This window comes from Furipterus horrens, unplaced genomic scaffold (genome assembly GCF_987537825.1).
Source record: "Furipterus horrens unplaced genomic scaffold, mFurHor1.1.pri manual_scaffold_17, whole genome shotgun sequence".
NCBI classification, from domain to species: Eukaryota; Metazoa; Chordata; class Mammalia; order Chiroptera; family Furipteridae; genus Furipterus; species Furipterus horrens.
The window spans coordinates 5,545,729-5,559,735 of record NW_028327187.1 but is presented as its reverse complement, the minus strand read 5'-3'; the positions used below and the strand labels follow the sequence as shown (position 1 = coordinate 5,559,735).

Below are 14,007 nucleotides of genomic sequence, written 5' to 3'. Positions count from 1 at the left end.
GCTGAGTCTGTTGGAAGGAAAATTTGAAAAAGTGGCCCTCATAGCCCCAGTTGCAATTTGACAAATGCAAAGAGTTATCACTTGCCACTGCTGGAGGAGGCTGGAGTTAGCACACCCCCTTTACAAGTTAGTTTCTTTATGCCTCATCTCATAATCACTTGGGTGGCTGTTTCCATAGACACCCACACTTCAGTTTCCCAGCTTAACCACATTCAAACAAAAAGGTAGACCTTGGGTGCAGCAGCTGTGAACTGTTTCACCATGTATCTAACAGGCACGCCTTATCTACTTTCCTCTACATGTGCAGCAGGACAGTGGGGAGGGTGTTCAAACAACAGTAATAAAAAATTGTCTGAAAAACTCTGGGGAGTTTCAAAGCTAAAGAAACATATTTTGATCTATATTAAAGAAGGCAAAATCAGAAAAGAAAGGAGGAACAACTTTTTTCTGCCCTTGGCTTTTCGGTACAGGGTGGGGCAATAAAGGCTTTTGCTAGCCTGTGTCGCACATTCAAGATAAAAGTGCACTCCTTTCCATCTATGAATCAGAGATGTGGGCCCTTGGGGACTCATAGGGGATAGTAGTGGGGTGTGGAAATCTGTGTCAGCACTGAAGAAAACATAAAAATAAGCTAATAATATTTATAGGCCATTGGATATGTTTAATTTTGAACTTATACTAACCACAGGCAAAGAAGATAATGGAATGAAATTATATTTAAAAGCATTGCCTGCAAAGAATCTGGAAAAAGAACATTGTAGTAGAAGATCCCATAGAGAGAAAAAATGATAAGAACCATATTAACTATTTACTCTTATGAAAAAGATAAATAACAAACTTTGTCAATTGGTCTAGAAATTTTAGGTATAGATGCACTCAGAGAGTGAACATTCATATACACAAAACAAACACATACACATTTCTACATGAAGTCTTTCTATACACACAGTACACAAAGCTTTCTGGTTTGTGCACATCCCACTTGAACAAAATATACATACAAACATGCCTCACATAAAGGAGTAGTTTGAAGTTCATTATAGTCAACCAGACAAATAAATATTCTGGGCTTAGATGAAAATGATAGCAAAGAGGGCAGGATGAGCAATTCTGTGTCTTAAAATAATGTTAACACAAGTATTTCACATCTCTTAATCACTGCAAGAACCCTATGATACAGATTCTACTATTACATTATATGAATGAGGAAACTAAGACAAAAAAAAGCATCAAATGACTTGCTAAAAGTCACAATGCTAATGAGAGGTCGAGCCAAGATTTGACCTTAGGCAGTCTGGTGTCAAACTCTGTGCTCTTCACCGCTGTAGTAAGCAAGTGGAAAGAAGTGCTCTTAGTCCAGTAGGAAAAAGTGAGTGCTGACCCACCCCTACTCTTTCCCTCTTCCAAGCATCTAGGTATTTTTTGTGAGTTGCTGTTCTTTGTTAGTGGGTGGGTGGGTGGGAATTTAAATCGTAGAGATATTTTAGATGGGGAGGGATGTGTGGCTTGAAAAGTAATTGCTATTTGATGAGAAAATGAACTCAGCAGTGACTCTTCCTCTCCCTGTTAACCTCTTACTGTTAAAACTGTGCATGATCTACATCTTGCCTTAGATTTCATTTCCTTGAAAAGAGAAAAGACATGTTCAGGATGATTTTTGGTCAACAGTATTTCAAGCAGATATTCAAAGCCCCTCTCCCCAACCTCATCTATTATTTCCTGGTTCATGAAGAGAACTGGACATCCAGCACCTTCTGTTATAGTTTTCTGGAACTGGCTTTTTTTCTGTAATATTTATATTCTGTAGTTGAAGTGGTTGGTGCATCACCATACATGTAGACAAATTAAATAAGTCTTTTAGCCAGTGTGTTTCTTATTCTTCTGTGCTCAAGAAAGCTTTTTTCCAGCTAGTCGAATCTTTACAAATGGTCATATCTTTCCACTTGTAAGTAAGGCTTTTGACAAGAAAACGTTTTTCGCCATCCTTTAGACTCATCTTCTGGAGAGATCTGATTTCACAAAGCAGACTGTGGACCATTAGAAGTGAGTGAACTAAGCACACAGATGTTTTCTTTAAATACCCATGTACATAAATGCAGTAGAATAATGGGTTAGACAAAAATATTCTAAAAATAGGCAATTCTGGTAGTTCTCTCACTTGCGTTAATTACAGATGTTATGCACAAAGCAGTTAGATTAAGTTGGCTTTGCTAAGGGCCAAATATATTATTATTATTAATTCTTTGTTCATATTGTTTTATTTCATTATAAGGAGTAAAGATAACTAAGAAACTGTGGAGGCATTGTTTGTTTTCATATATTCATAGGATTTTAATTGAGATCTAAGAGGAAGAATTTTAAAGGTAGTATGACCCAAATGTTGGTTAAACATAGAGCTAAATAATAGGCACATCCAAGTCAATAGAGTTGAGCCATGACTTTAGTACAGGGAGGCAAAGGAATTTTTTCTGAGTGTAGTCCTGAGCCTGCTTATAGGTGCTGAGGATTAGTAGGTGAGATATAATCCTGGTTTAGCAGATTTAAAAGCCTTGCAGTTACCAAGGAGATTTGGCTTTGGGATACTTAATGCATGGAAGTGGATACAAAGACACTTACTGAACAATTTAAATTTCCCAGATAAAGTGTTAAGCATGTTTCCTGTAAAAGATAGTGACGACTTGAAATCCTTGAATGGCAAAGTAATGTAATAAGGTTGGAGTTAACTAAGCAATAACACAGAAGTTATTTTAAGTCAAAAGTTACCACTTAAAAATACCTAGACATAAAGCAGAATTATTGCAAATATCAGGACTTAGGACCAGTAGCTTACAGATGGTTGGAAATTCGAAATTTAAATTAAATAATTGAGGTCCTTGAATAGCAAGTGAATTTCAACAAACAGGTGCCAATAAATTGCATTTGAGGATTACGAGTGATGTGAAACATACATTTCTAATGAAAAGGAAAAAAAGCCATGAAATTCCTGGAGGATCCACTTATAAAACTCAAGCTAAGATGAAGTTAGCCTCTTTGTGAATGCATCACATTCTCTGACACTACCCACTGCTGCTGATGAAATATGACCCGATCAACTGCTCGGGCCATGGACACGTTTCACCCCAGGTTGGGGGATTCTATAGATTCATATTTCAGCCACACTTAGGAAAGGAATGGGAACTGGCAACCATTGAAAGGCTATGATTCAACTTGGGGATTAAGCCTGAAAAAGAAGACAGGGAACTGCAAGGAGGAGAAAAGGGAAGGTGTGAGATGGGCGGGGAATTTGAGACCTCGCCAACAGTGTTAGTCAGACTTTCCCTGGATCCTCATAATGAACAGGTTGCTATTTTGAGATCCCCACCACTGAGTACTACAGAGAGAAGCTGCTATGAAAATATTGTAAAAAATAAAGACACACACTGTATATGTATAAACATGCAAAGGCATGGATTTATAAAGCAATTGAAAATATTGAGTCCCAGTTGGAAATGACTATTTGTGTCTCTGGACTATTCATTAGTCTCATCAGCACTTACTATTTCTTTCCCTGAGCCACCTGTTTTCACTGAAACTTATAAACAGAGGCAAATAGAGGGTCTTTAAGAGGCGATATAAATAGCTAGAACATTCACAAAGTTTTTTTTTTTTTTTAAATGGTACCATTTGAACTATGAAAATATTTTTCCAGAGTCAGGAAGCAGAATGGGTGGCATTACTTTGTCTTAGTGGAAAATGAGGGGGAAAATACTGGGATGTATAGCGGCATGCTATGCTAAGGGGCCAATGAGCTCACTTCTCTTTTCCCCTATGTTATAGGCAAATACAAAAGTAGACACTTGGGTGTTTTTGTCTACTGACTTAAATTTTCTAACTTAAAGATAGACTAATATAAGCTATATGAACCCTGTTGCTTCATCTAACAACCATTCTGTTTTGATCTTTAAGGTACAAAATATTTATATATTAGTAGAGATAGCAGAATTCTTCTTCACTAAATTAAAAATTCTGTATTTATACTTTTTCACGCTCAAATTTTTACTAAAAATGAGCTTTACCTGTTGTATCCATATCCTTATCACCGAATCGCTCTTAAAACCCAAATTCCCCATTTTCTAATGAAAATACTCTCTTGAATGCCACTAGTGACCACCAATCAATACATGAAATGATATTCTCTTGAGTCTTTATTGTCATTGACTCTTTAAAGTGTTTGCCATGCTTCACCACCACTTTTTGAAATTTTTTCCTTTAGTTTTCTTAAGCTAATAGCTACCCTGATTTTCTTCCTACCTCTATGTGTATTTACTTTTGTTCTCCTTTTGCTACAACTCTGCCCTTGCTCAGGCATTAAATATTGTTCTTCACCAAGTTACATCCAAGACTCATTGCTTTTCGCCTCATGCTTCCCAGTCATGCTAGGCAAGCACATCTACTTTTATGGTTTTGACTACCACCTCCACTGATTATTCCTAAACCTCTAGTTCTGGACTCCTCTTCTCTTCACTTTTATTACTAATGTTCTTCAGAAATATGTCATAATCAGAGACAGACGAGTAGCTACGGATACCCCGTTCTTAGCTTTGTTGCCTTTTTCAGTGTTTAGAGGAAATTTATTGCCAAGTAAATCCTATTTTAAAGTGAAAATCAGAAGTTCAGTCACCTGAAGACAAAAGAAAAAATCTGTGTAATGGCTAATTCAATTGCTCTCAGACTGGATACATCAAAGTTATGCTTATATAAACATACCTCAGAATGCTTCCTTCTATACATTTGCACCAGGGCACTAGAGCATATTCTCCAGGGATGCTCAGGTCTTGGGGTAAGTTAGGAATGTGGGTTGATGCCTGCTTTTCAAGATTTTTCTGAACATTGAAGGGAGAGCTTAGAACCGTCACCCCTATCTTTGCCTCATCATATAAAACCCTTTATCACTTCTACCTCCAATGACAACCTAGTCTATATAGAGGCCAAAATGCCTTGGTTATATAATTATGCTGCCTACTCTGCCACTAATGTACAGTGTAGAGCATATGAATCCAAAATGCCTTCTCTGCTAGTTCTAATGATCTCTCCTCTAAAGTGGAGCCATGCCATCTGCTCTGCCTACTTTCTTAGGTTGTCTGAAATTCAAGACCTTATTGAAAGTGTAGGTGCTATTTACATAAAAGACAACTTTATTAATCGCTACAGCATATAATCCTGCTATGTTGCTTCCTTTGAAGGAAATTTGAAATTGCTTTTCCATGGTTATCATAGAGATCTTCCATTCTTTTGGTTTTATTCTGAGTTGCGAATGCTCAAATCGCTCCTTGCCATTCATAATGCACATGTCCCACAGCAGTATAGAACCAGCATGTAAAACAACCTTGCAGCTCAAAAGTCTAGTCTGTCGTTTGAAGCTTATTCTTACCATCAGCTACAGATGAAATTTTTTATGAATGTTTATGGTGAAATAAAAATCTATGGCTTATCTCTCTCATTGTTCTGATAGCTTTTGAAAAATGTGTGTGTTTATAGACTTATAGTGATTTCCGAGAAGAACAATGTGGTAAGACAGCCTTTCATAGTAGGCAGGTTGCTCTTGCTGAAGATGACCTAGGCAGTGCTTATGCTTTTGGAATAACTGAGCACTCAGCAGATGCCAAATACTAAAACACGTGACACTGACTGGAAGGAGGAGGATAAGGAGGTGGAGAGAAAATAATTTCATAATTTAATTCTTCTTTTAGTGACCACTGATGAAATCACAGAATTAAAAGGCTGACAGCAATTTTGAGGTTATCTGGTCCTGTGCTTCCCAAATTTCAATCATTCTTTTACCTACTGCATTACTTTCCCTCTATACCTGCTTTTCAACATGATATAAAATATATATTCATATATAATATTATATATTATAGTTTGTATTCTTTCTTTAATTTATTTAAATTTACTTTTATTTAAAGTTAACTACTTCTTATTTAATAAGAAATGTTACATTGATATATGTTTGGAAAGCAAGTCACGTCCTACACAAAAATATGGTAATTACAAAAAATAAAGAATAATCCATTATAAATAGTAATTAATTCATTAGTTATTAGAATAAAATAATTGTCCATAAATCTCCAAAAATTATCTTGTATGATACTTGTAGCCAATGGGTTCAGTTCTATACCTGCTTTGTATCCATAGAATATGTAGCAAATAATTTCTCTTTCCCAGAAAGGCTGGCTCCTGTCTGAGGTCACAGAACAAAGCCTTAGCAAAAATGAGACTGATCTAGTTACAAGAATGTTTCACTATCTGAGAAAGGTTTCCTTTTCTCTGTATACTTCATGGACACAAGTTTTATGTTAAATTGTCCCTTGAAAGAAGAGCTATTACTTGAGTCTTAATAGGTTGTCAGATAACTTTTTCTTCCTAAATTTACTGGCACTACCAATTATGAGAGTTAAAGAGAAGAATTGAAATAGGGCAAAGAACATCCCTAGAGTTGGATGAAAAAAAAATCTTGATATAGATGGATTCAGATGGTCAAAGCCTCAATCTCTACAGAAAGAAGGAAAAATTAAACACTGATTATGTCTCCTAGCAGCTGCATAACACTCAACAGCCAACTAAGATAAGAACAGCAGGTTTAACTGGAAATCCTAGTGGCCAAGGATGTATGTGGAATGAACACACACACAGACATGCGCGCGCGTGCGCACACACACACACACACACACACACACACACATGGTCTGTCCATAAAGTATCCAGCCATGTAATATGAAAAAATAGAGGCATTTATTGAAGAAGATACAAGATACAAGAAACACTGTACATAAGACAATGACACCTCAGTCCCCTTCAAAGCAGGCACCTTGGGACCTCACACAGTTCTCCTAATCACCATCAGCTGCCACGTCGTATTTTCCTGAATCTCACTGATGGTCTGAAATCTCTTCCCTCTCAAAGGTGATTTTAGTTTTGGGAAAAGCCAGACGTCACAAGACACCAAATATGGGCTGTAGGGGGGCTGAGTCACCTGGGTGACTTGATGTTGCGCCAAAAAACTCTGCACTAGACGTGATGCGTGAGTGGGTGTGTTGTCATGATGAAGCTGCCAATCACCAGGTGCCCGTAGCTGCGGCCTTCTGAGTCATCTGAATAGTTTCCACAGAGGAATGTTCAAGCTTAACACAAACTTTGATGCAGATTCGTTGTTTTACTCGCTCAGTCACTTTGAATGCAATGGCCACACAGGACACATGCTCACTCAATAGTGTCTACTGCCCCCACTGACTACTGCAGTGAAGTTGTCATTGTCCATACACACAAATTCCAGACCACTCTTCTTAGCTGTGAGGTCACATTATTATCATGCAAACCATTCTCATTTTATTAGCAATGGCCATTTTCCAGACGGACTATATGTATACACACATACACATACATATGAGCTGGTGTCAGAGAGTTCTTCAAATAAGCCACTTCCAGAATGTATTTTAGTGGATTTAGTAAATAGGCAGCCCAATTCCCTATACTTTCTCTGTTTTTATCTGTAGACAATAGTCGGTGAGAATTGGTGCTCATTATAGTGCTTTAAAACCAAGTATTCCCCTTCCTTATCAACATGATTACAATGGTAGCAAGAGTCTTCAATTAAAATTAATACAAATGTGTTCACTTATTTAGCTTTATTAGTTATGATTAGCTAGAAATGAACGCTAGTAAAAACCTAACACATATGAAGTAAATGATTGATTCTAAATAACTTTAACTAGAAATGCAACATTATAAAGGACCTGGGAGGCCATTTCTTATAATCATCTTAAATAATCAGATGAAGAAACTAAGACCCAGAAAGAGATGAAACTTGCCTGCAGTAGCAAGTTAACATTATAAATCGGGTTAAAATCCAGGTATCCTGAATTCAAGTATAATCCTATTTCTAAATAGCATATTCTGTTTGGACATCAGATTTTTCCTCTCTTTCTTTCACTTCCCACTTCCACCCTTGCTTTAGAAAACATTTATTCTTGCAAGTACAGGTCAGTTTTAAGTATAAATCCTCTCTTTTAAAATTGAAATTGTAGTGTTCCATTAAAAAAGTTACTGTGAGTTTTTACTCAAAGTAAAACTCAGTCCCTAAGTTCATCAAACTCATTTAGCTTTTGCCCAGCCAGAACTTCATATTTTGGCCCTCTTCCCTCATACCAACTCAAATCTAAACCAGGCTCCCAAATGGGTAACTCGACTCTAACCCAGATCTGACATCTGTCTTTCTTTCATGCACCTGGCTTCATTTATCTTTGTACATTTCAACGTTTTTCCACTGCCTGCATAAGCTAGGTTTTCTAAAGCCCTGTGCTCCCCATGACCTTTACTTTCCCATATCTAGACATTTTTCTTAAAATGTTTTCAAAATGTCAATTATTTGCCCAGAAACTTCCTTCAAGGGGAGAGAGCAAGCCTTTATAAGAAGAACTATTGTTTGCAAATGCTCCATACTAAGCTAGCGCCTTTCTTGGCAAATTGCCCCTTATGCCTCATGAGACAGAAATAAAAATTTACAGTATATGAAAGTTGAAATAAAATCTCAGAGTTAAGTAGTAGAATCTCAGGTAAATTTGGAGAAAAAACAGTGTCAGTATGTTTGAATGTTAGTATATTTAGGCCAAATTATCTATTTATCTTAGGAAAGTGAAAGTGAAAAGTACATTGCATTTCATGAAGTGGAAGCCATTCTTGGTTACTCTCCTATCCAGTTGTCTTATGGAGCAGAAACATCACAGAAAAATAGTTCCAAAAGTGATTTGGAAAGTATGATCCTCTCTCACCTCTAAATTTCCGCCTTTTATTTATTTATTCTCTGTTTGCTAGCTTCTTTAATTTACCAAATAACAAAGGAGGTTTGCTTATTTATTAGTTTGTATTTATTTATCTATGGTTTTTCTCGAGGGGCTTCTGTATATTACATTAGCTTTTTGATTAGTTGCCATTTGTGCTATGCAAATGGAAGCTACGGATGATCCTTATTTGCAGGTATTAAAAGGTATCATCTCTTCCAAGAAAATCCAGTATATTTATAGGTAGCCAGAGTCTCAAATCCCCTCCCCTTGATCCATTTCATGGACACTCCCCTGGTTCTTCTCCCCTGCTAATGATTCAACAACACTCTGTATCTGTGTATCTATAGAGTGGGTGATGATAGAGAAATTGTTTTTTTAAGTGATTTTTTCCCCTTGAAAATTGAAGTTTTAATGCACAGATTATCAAGTTGTTTTGGAATGTTCTTTTGAATCAGTCATTGCAGAATCAAATTGTATTGAGAAGAATCCTGCTCCTCCTGTCCCCAAATTTACAAACATACATACTGTACCATGGATTTGTTGGTTTTGATGAATATAACCAATGGAACCACCAGGTGAAATTTGGTACAGATAATAAAATTATAGTCTCTGCAATTGTGAGTTTAACATATTTATCTTAAAAGCAAAAGCCCCTATTTTAGCACATGATAACAGTATCATAAAAAGGCACACTATCTTATTGGTGGTAAAATATCATTTACAAGAAATTCTTGATCATGATAATGGATCATTTATATCTATAGATTATACACAGTGATTTAATTTTATGTTATATAGGCTTCCCCCAACATGTTACTTTTGTTTTCTTATTTTTTAAAGATTTCACTTATTTATTTTTAGAGAGAGAAGAAGGGAGAGAGAAGGAGAGGGAGAGAAACAGCAGTGTGAGGTTGGTAGCCTCTCACAACCCGCCCCCAACTGGGTACCTGGCCTGCAACCCAGGCATGTGCCCTAACCGGGAATCAAACTGGCAACCTTCTGATTCACAGGCAGGTGCTCAGTCCCCTGAGCCACACCAACCAAAATGTTACTTCTAAAAATACTCATAGAAATATTCAAACATAAACACAGAAAGACTAGTGTGATGCACCCTAATGCACCCAATACACGGCTTTAACAATTAAGAACGTTTTATAAATTTTATTGTATTTATCTTCCTTCCTTCACAATATTTACTAACACATTTTAAAGCATATCCCACATGTAATGTCATTTTATCCATAAATGCTTTAGTAAGCATTCCTAACGGATGAGGACAGTTTTTGTTTTAGAATCCCACCTATACATAACTTTTTTACTGGACTTGTTAGCTTGCTACGTTAGAGAGGGCCCCATGGAACACTTGGAATCATGGAATCATATCCCAACTCTGTCAGTTCCAATGGTGTGCCTCCTCAGGACCTCAAGTTTTTTTTTTTTTTTTTTTTTCCTGTCAAGTAAGAGAGTTAGAGATCTTTAAGACCTAATTAATCTCCATGATTCTGGATATAAATAGCAAAAAATGATTAAGTTTGAGACCCTATCTTTTGTTATTCCTTTATTAGGTAGGCATACAGAAAAGAAAAGAACCTGGTATCTTGAAACATTAACTGCATTAAGAATTTGAGTTCAGGATAGAAAGTTTTTTTAAATTAAAGAGATAAGTTTCAAGCATGATTATTTCTATCTTCTGAGGAAATGTTCCCTTTAACTGCTTACACAGAAACACGGATAGTTATTTGGAAACAATAATAACGTAGTTTCATGATTCTAACTAACTTCCTCTTTAAAGGGCTAACACCAGCTTAACAGAAGTGCTCCTAAAGCCTGTGGCGCCCTCTTCTGACCCCTCCCCCAACAAGGTAAGTCATGGGTTTTGTTTCTGAAGTGCCCTTGGGCTTTCGACTTTCTCCTTATCTCACCTGTTACTTTACCGTTCAAATATCATGCAAAAATTCATATCTAACTGGTGGAACATGCAGGCCCTATGATAGAACTCTGGCTACAACTTTTTTTTTCCTGTGGATGCCACTGGACTGAGAAGAGTATGGCCTCTCCTCTCCACGCCATGGCATATGCTGGTCCACTAATATCAGTATATTCTGGAAAGGGGGAATCGTCTGGCAAAAATGTTACTTTGCCTTCTGTGTTCAAGGCTCCCATTCAACCATATATTGTGAACTTTGTTTACACCAACTTGTGCAAAAACAATAGACAGCCCTGTGCTGTCAGTGAATTGGCAGGACATCAAACCAGTGCTGAGTCCTGGGGTGCTGGCAGAGCTGTGGCTTGAATTCCCAGAGTTCAAGGTGGTGGAACTCATCATTCTGGCCAGGGTGCTTTTGGAAATATGTATCATGGGAGCCACATGTTTGCACCAACCAAAACCTGGTACCATTGGCTCTGCAGAGTGAACGAAACACAGAAGTGATTTACCATCTGCTCTGCCCTGGCTGCCTTGACCTTACCAGCACTAGTCCTGCCTAAAGGTCATCGTATTAAGGAGGTTTCTGAATTTCCCTTGGTGGTTGAAGATAAAGTTGAAAGCTACAAGAAAACCAAGAAGACTGTTTTGCTTCTTAAGTGTAAGGCCTGGAATGATATCAAAAAGGTCTATGCTGCTCAGTGAATGAGAGCTGGCAAGGACAAGATGAGAAACCGTCATCAGATCCAGTGCAGGGGGCCCTGCATCATCTGTAATTAGGACAATGGTATCATCAAACACTTCAGAAACATTCCTGCTATTACTCCGCTTAATGTAAGCAAACTGAACATTTTGAAACTTACTCCTGGTGGGCATGTGGGCTGTTTCTGCATTTGCAGTGAAGATACTTTCTGCCATTTAGATAATCTGTACGGCACTTGGCATAAAGCAGCCGCCCTCAAGAGTCACTACAACCTTCCCATGCACAAAATGCTCAATAGAGACCTTAGCAGAATCTTGAAAAGCCTAGAGATCCAAAGAGCCTGTTGGGAACTATGCAAGAAGATTTATCGCTGAGTCCTGAAAAACAATCCTCTAAAAAACCTGAGAATCGTGTTGGAACTAAACCAGTATGCAAAGACCATGAGCAGGAACAGCATTCTTTGCGAGGCCAAGAACCACAAGCTCCTGGTGGATAGAGCACAGCACTAGAAGCCAAATCAGATGAGAAGGGGGTTCCAGGCAAGAAGCCTGTGGTAGGAAAGAAAGGAAAGAAGGTTGTTGGCTTTAAGTAGCAGAAGCCTTTGGTGGGAAAACAGGCTGAAGCTACCAAGAAACCAGCAGCTCAGAAGAAGCCCGCAGGAAAGAAACCCACCATGGAAGAAAAGAAGCCTGCGGCATAAACTCAAATTTGTTTATTCCATAAAGGTCAAATCACTGTGGACAGCTAGTTTTGAATAAAAAACATGTCAAAGGCAGTGGAAAAAAAAAAAAAGAAATCTGGCTACAGCTCCATGGTGATTGCTTTGCATATTCTTCTAGGATTTCATTTTGAAATTTGAGAATAGCTCCAGAGGAGACGGTTAACTTTGAAATTTGCAGTATAGAAGTCTCACTGAAGCAACAAGCTTGTATAAAAATATTATGAAAAAAGAAACGAGAATTTTCTACTAAAACATCTAAAAGAGTTATAAAAAAGTAATTACTTATTAAAATACAAACTTCATGCCATTAACTGTCTGCCTTATAGCGGAGAATAGAGACTGGGTGCTCTGAACCACATATGCTCTGTACTTTAAAATTACTTTATGATTCTTCATTCAGAAATATATGTTCTCTTTGGAAACTTCTAATATCCTGTCTTACTCCTCTTTATTATCCACTCCTGCTAGTTTCCTTTCCTATCCCTCATAAATGTTGTTTAAAGGGGCTTTCTAACAAAATGTCCTCCTCTCCACTTGACATTCATCCAAGCAACTGTCATCCTCATTGTTTTCAGGACCTTCACAACTCTTGTCTGTTAAGCAAATCTTTCTTGAATATTTCACTTAAAATGACCTTTCCTCTCCTCTCAATGTCTGTACCTAGAATCACACTATTAAGAACTTCATTTATGCTGTGATACAATGAGACTGATTTTACAATATAGTCCTGAAAAATCTTTTTATAAATCTCACTATAATAATCACTTGATATTCTCTACTTTATAATGGCTACCATGATTAAATGTTTATTTGTTCTTCTATTTGGAGTTTGAGCTTTATAAATACAGAAGCATAGTGGCCTGATTGAAAGTTTCTCACAGGACTGGGCTCACAGTTTTATCTCTAAAGTCTCAAGTTCTCTTGCTGTTGGATATTCTAGTGATGAATCTAGATCAGATTGAGGATCAAAACTTCTCAGTGAACTAGAACACTCAACTAGCCAAAGTAACTAGCTTCCTGATCACCTCTATTAGATGGATTCCATTTCCATGTCCCAGCAATCTTTTGCTGGCTGGCTTCAAACTTCACAATAAAACAATGAGTACTTTTGGCTGTACATTTACTTTATTATAAGAACTTCCAACAAAAGCAAGCATTAAAGACTATAGAAAAGGACCATTTCATTTCTTGAAAGCCATTTGTATTTGCCGAAAGAGCCACCTCCTGGTTGAATTTTGCACTGGAGCCAACAGAATCTTTCACCAATTTGCTTAGAAAGATTAAATGGAATTGTCAGGATAGCTTCAAATAGAGGCTGTAAAGTATAAAATTGAAAATTAATGCTAAATTATTAATTTACAATGAATTTGGATACAGGATGACACTGGATAGGTCCCTGCTATGCATCTGCCATTTTTGTGGAAAATTTATCTTTAGTATCCTGGCTATGGTCTTGACCCTTGCTGTTAAAAATAGTACAAAAAGTGTTCAGACACACTGAACTTTTATACAAATTAAAGACTATGACAGCAGGTGGAATATTTTGCCACTTGAGAAGAGATACATATGGGAAAAATTATTTTAAATTGATCATTGATGCTTATAAAAAGCATGTGTTTGTATGATTGGCATTTTTATGTTAGAGCATGAGGCCCAGGTGATCTATTTTGATCCCTTTCCCTCCCTTGAATGGTTCTTTTGTTTCACCTACCCCTGTGGCCCTACTGCCTCAGTGCCATGCACCTTATTTTCTTTCTGCTCTGTGATATGCTTGCATTCCAGGCATCTATACTGATGCCCTGCTCCTTGTTTATTTTTATTATTGACACTATTATAGATG

The 14,007-nt window shown here is 37.2% G+C and overlaps 1 long non-coding RNA gene and 1 pseudogene across 2 annotated transcripts in view; both read left to right on the top strand.

Annotated features, from left to right (window-relative positions):
* The window catches only part of LOC149990385 (uncharacterized), a 74,096-nt gene that overhangs the window by 52,275 nt on the left and 7,814 nt on the right, over window positions 1–14,007 (top strand). For both annotated transcript variants that reach the window (XR_016508599.1, XR_016508600.1), the window contains exon 3: window positions 10,612–10,681. This is a non-coding gene — a long non-coding RNA (uncharacterized LOC149990385). The remainder of the gene's footprint in view (window positions 1–10,611; window positions 10,682–14,007) is intronic.
* On the top strand, window positions 10,888–12,146 carry LOC149990386 (large ribosomal subunit protein uL4 pseudogene; annotated as a pseudogene).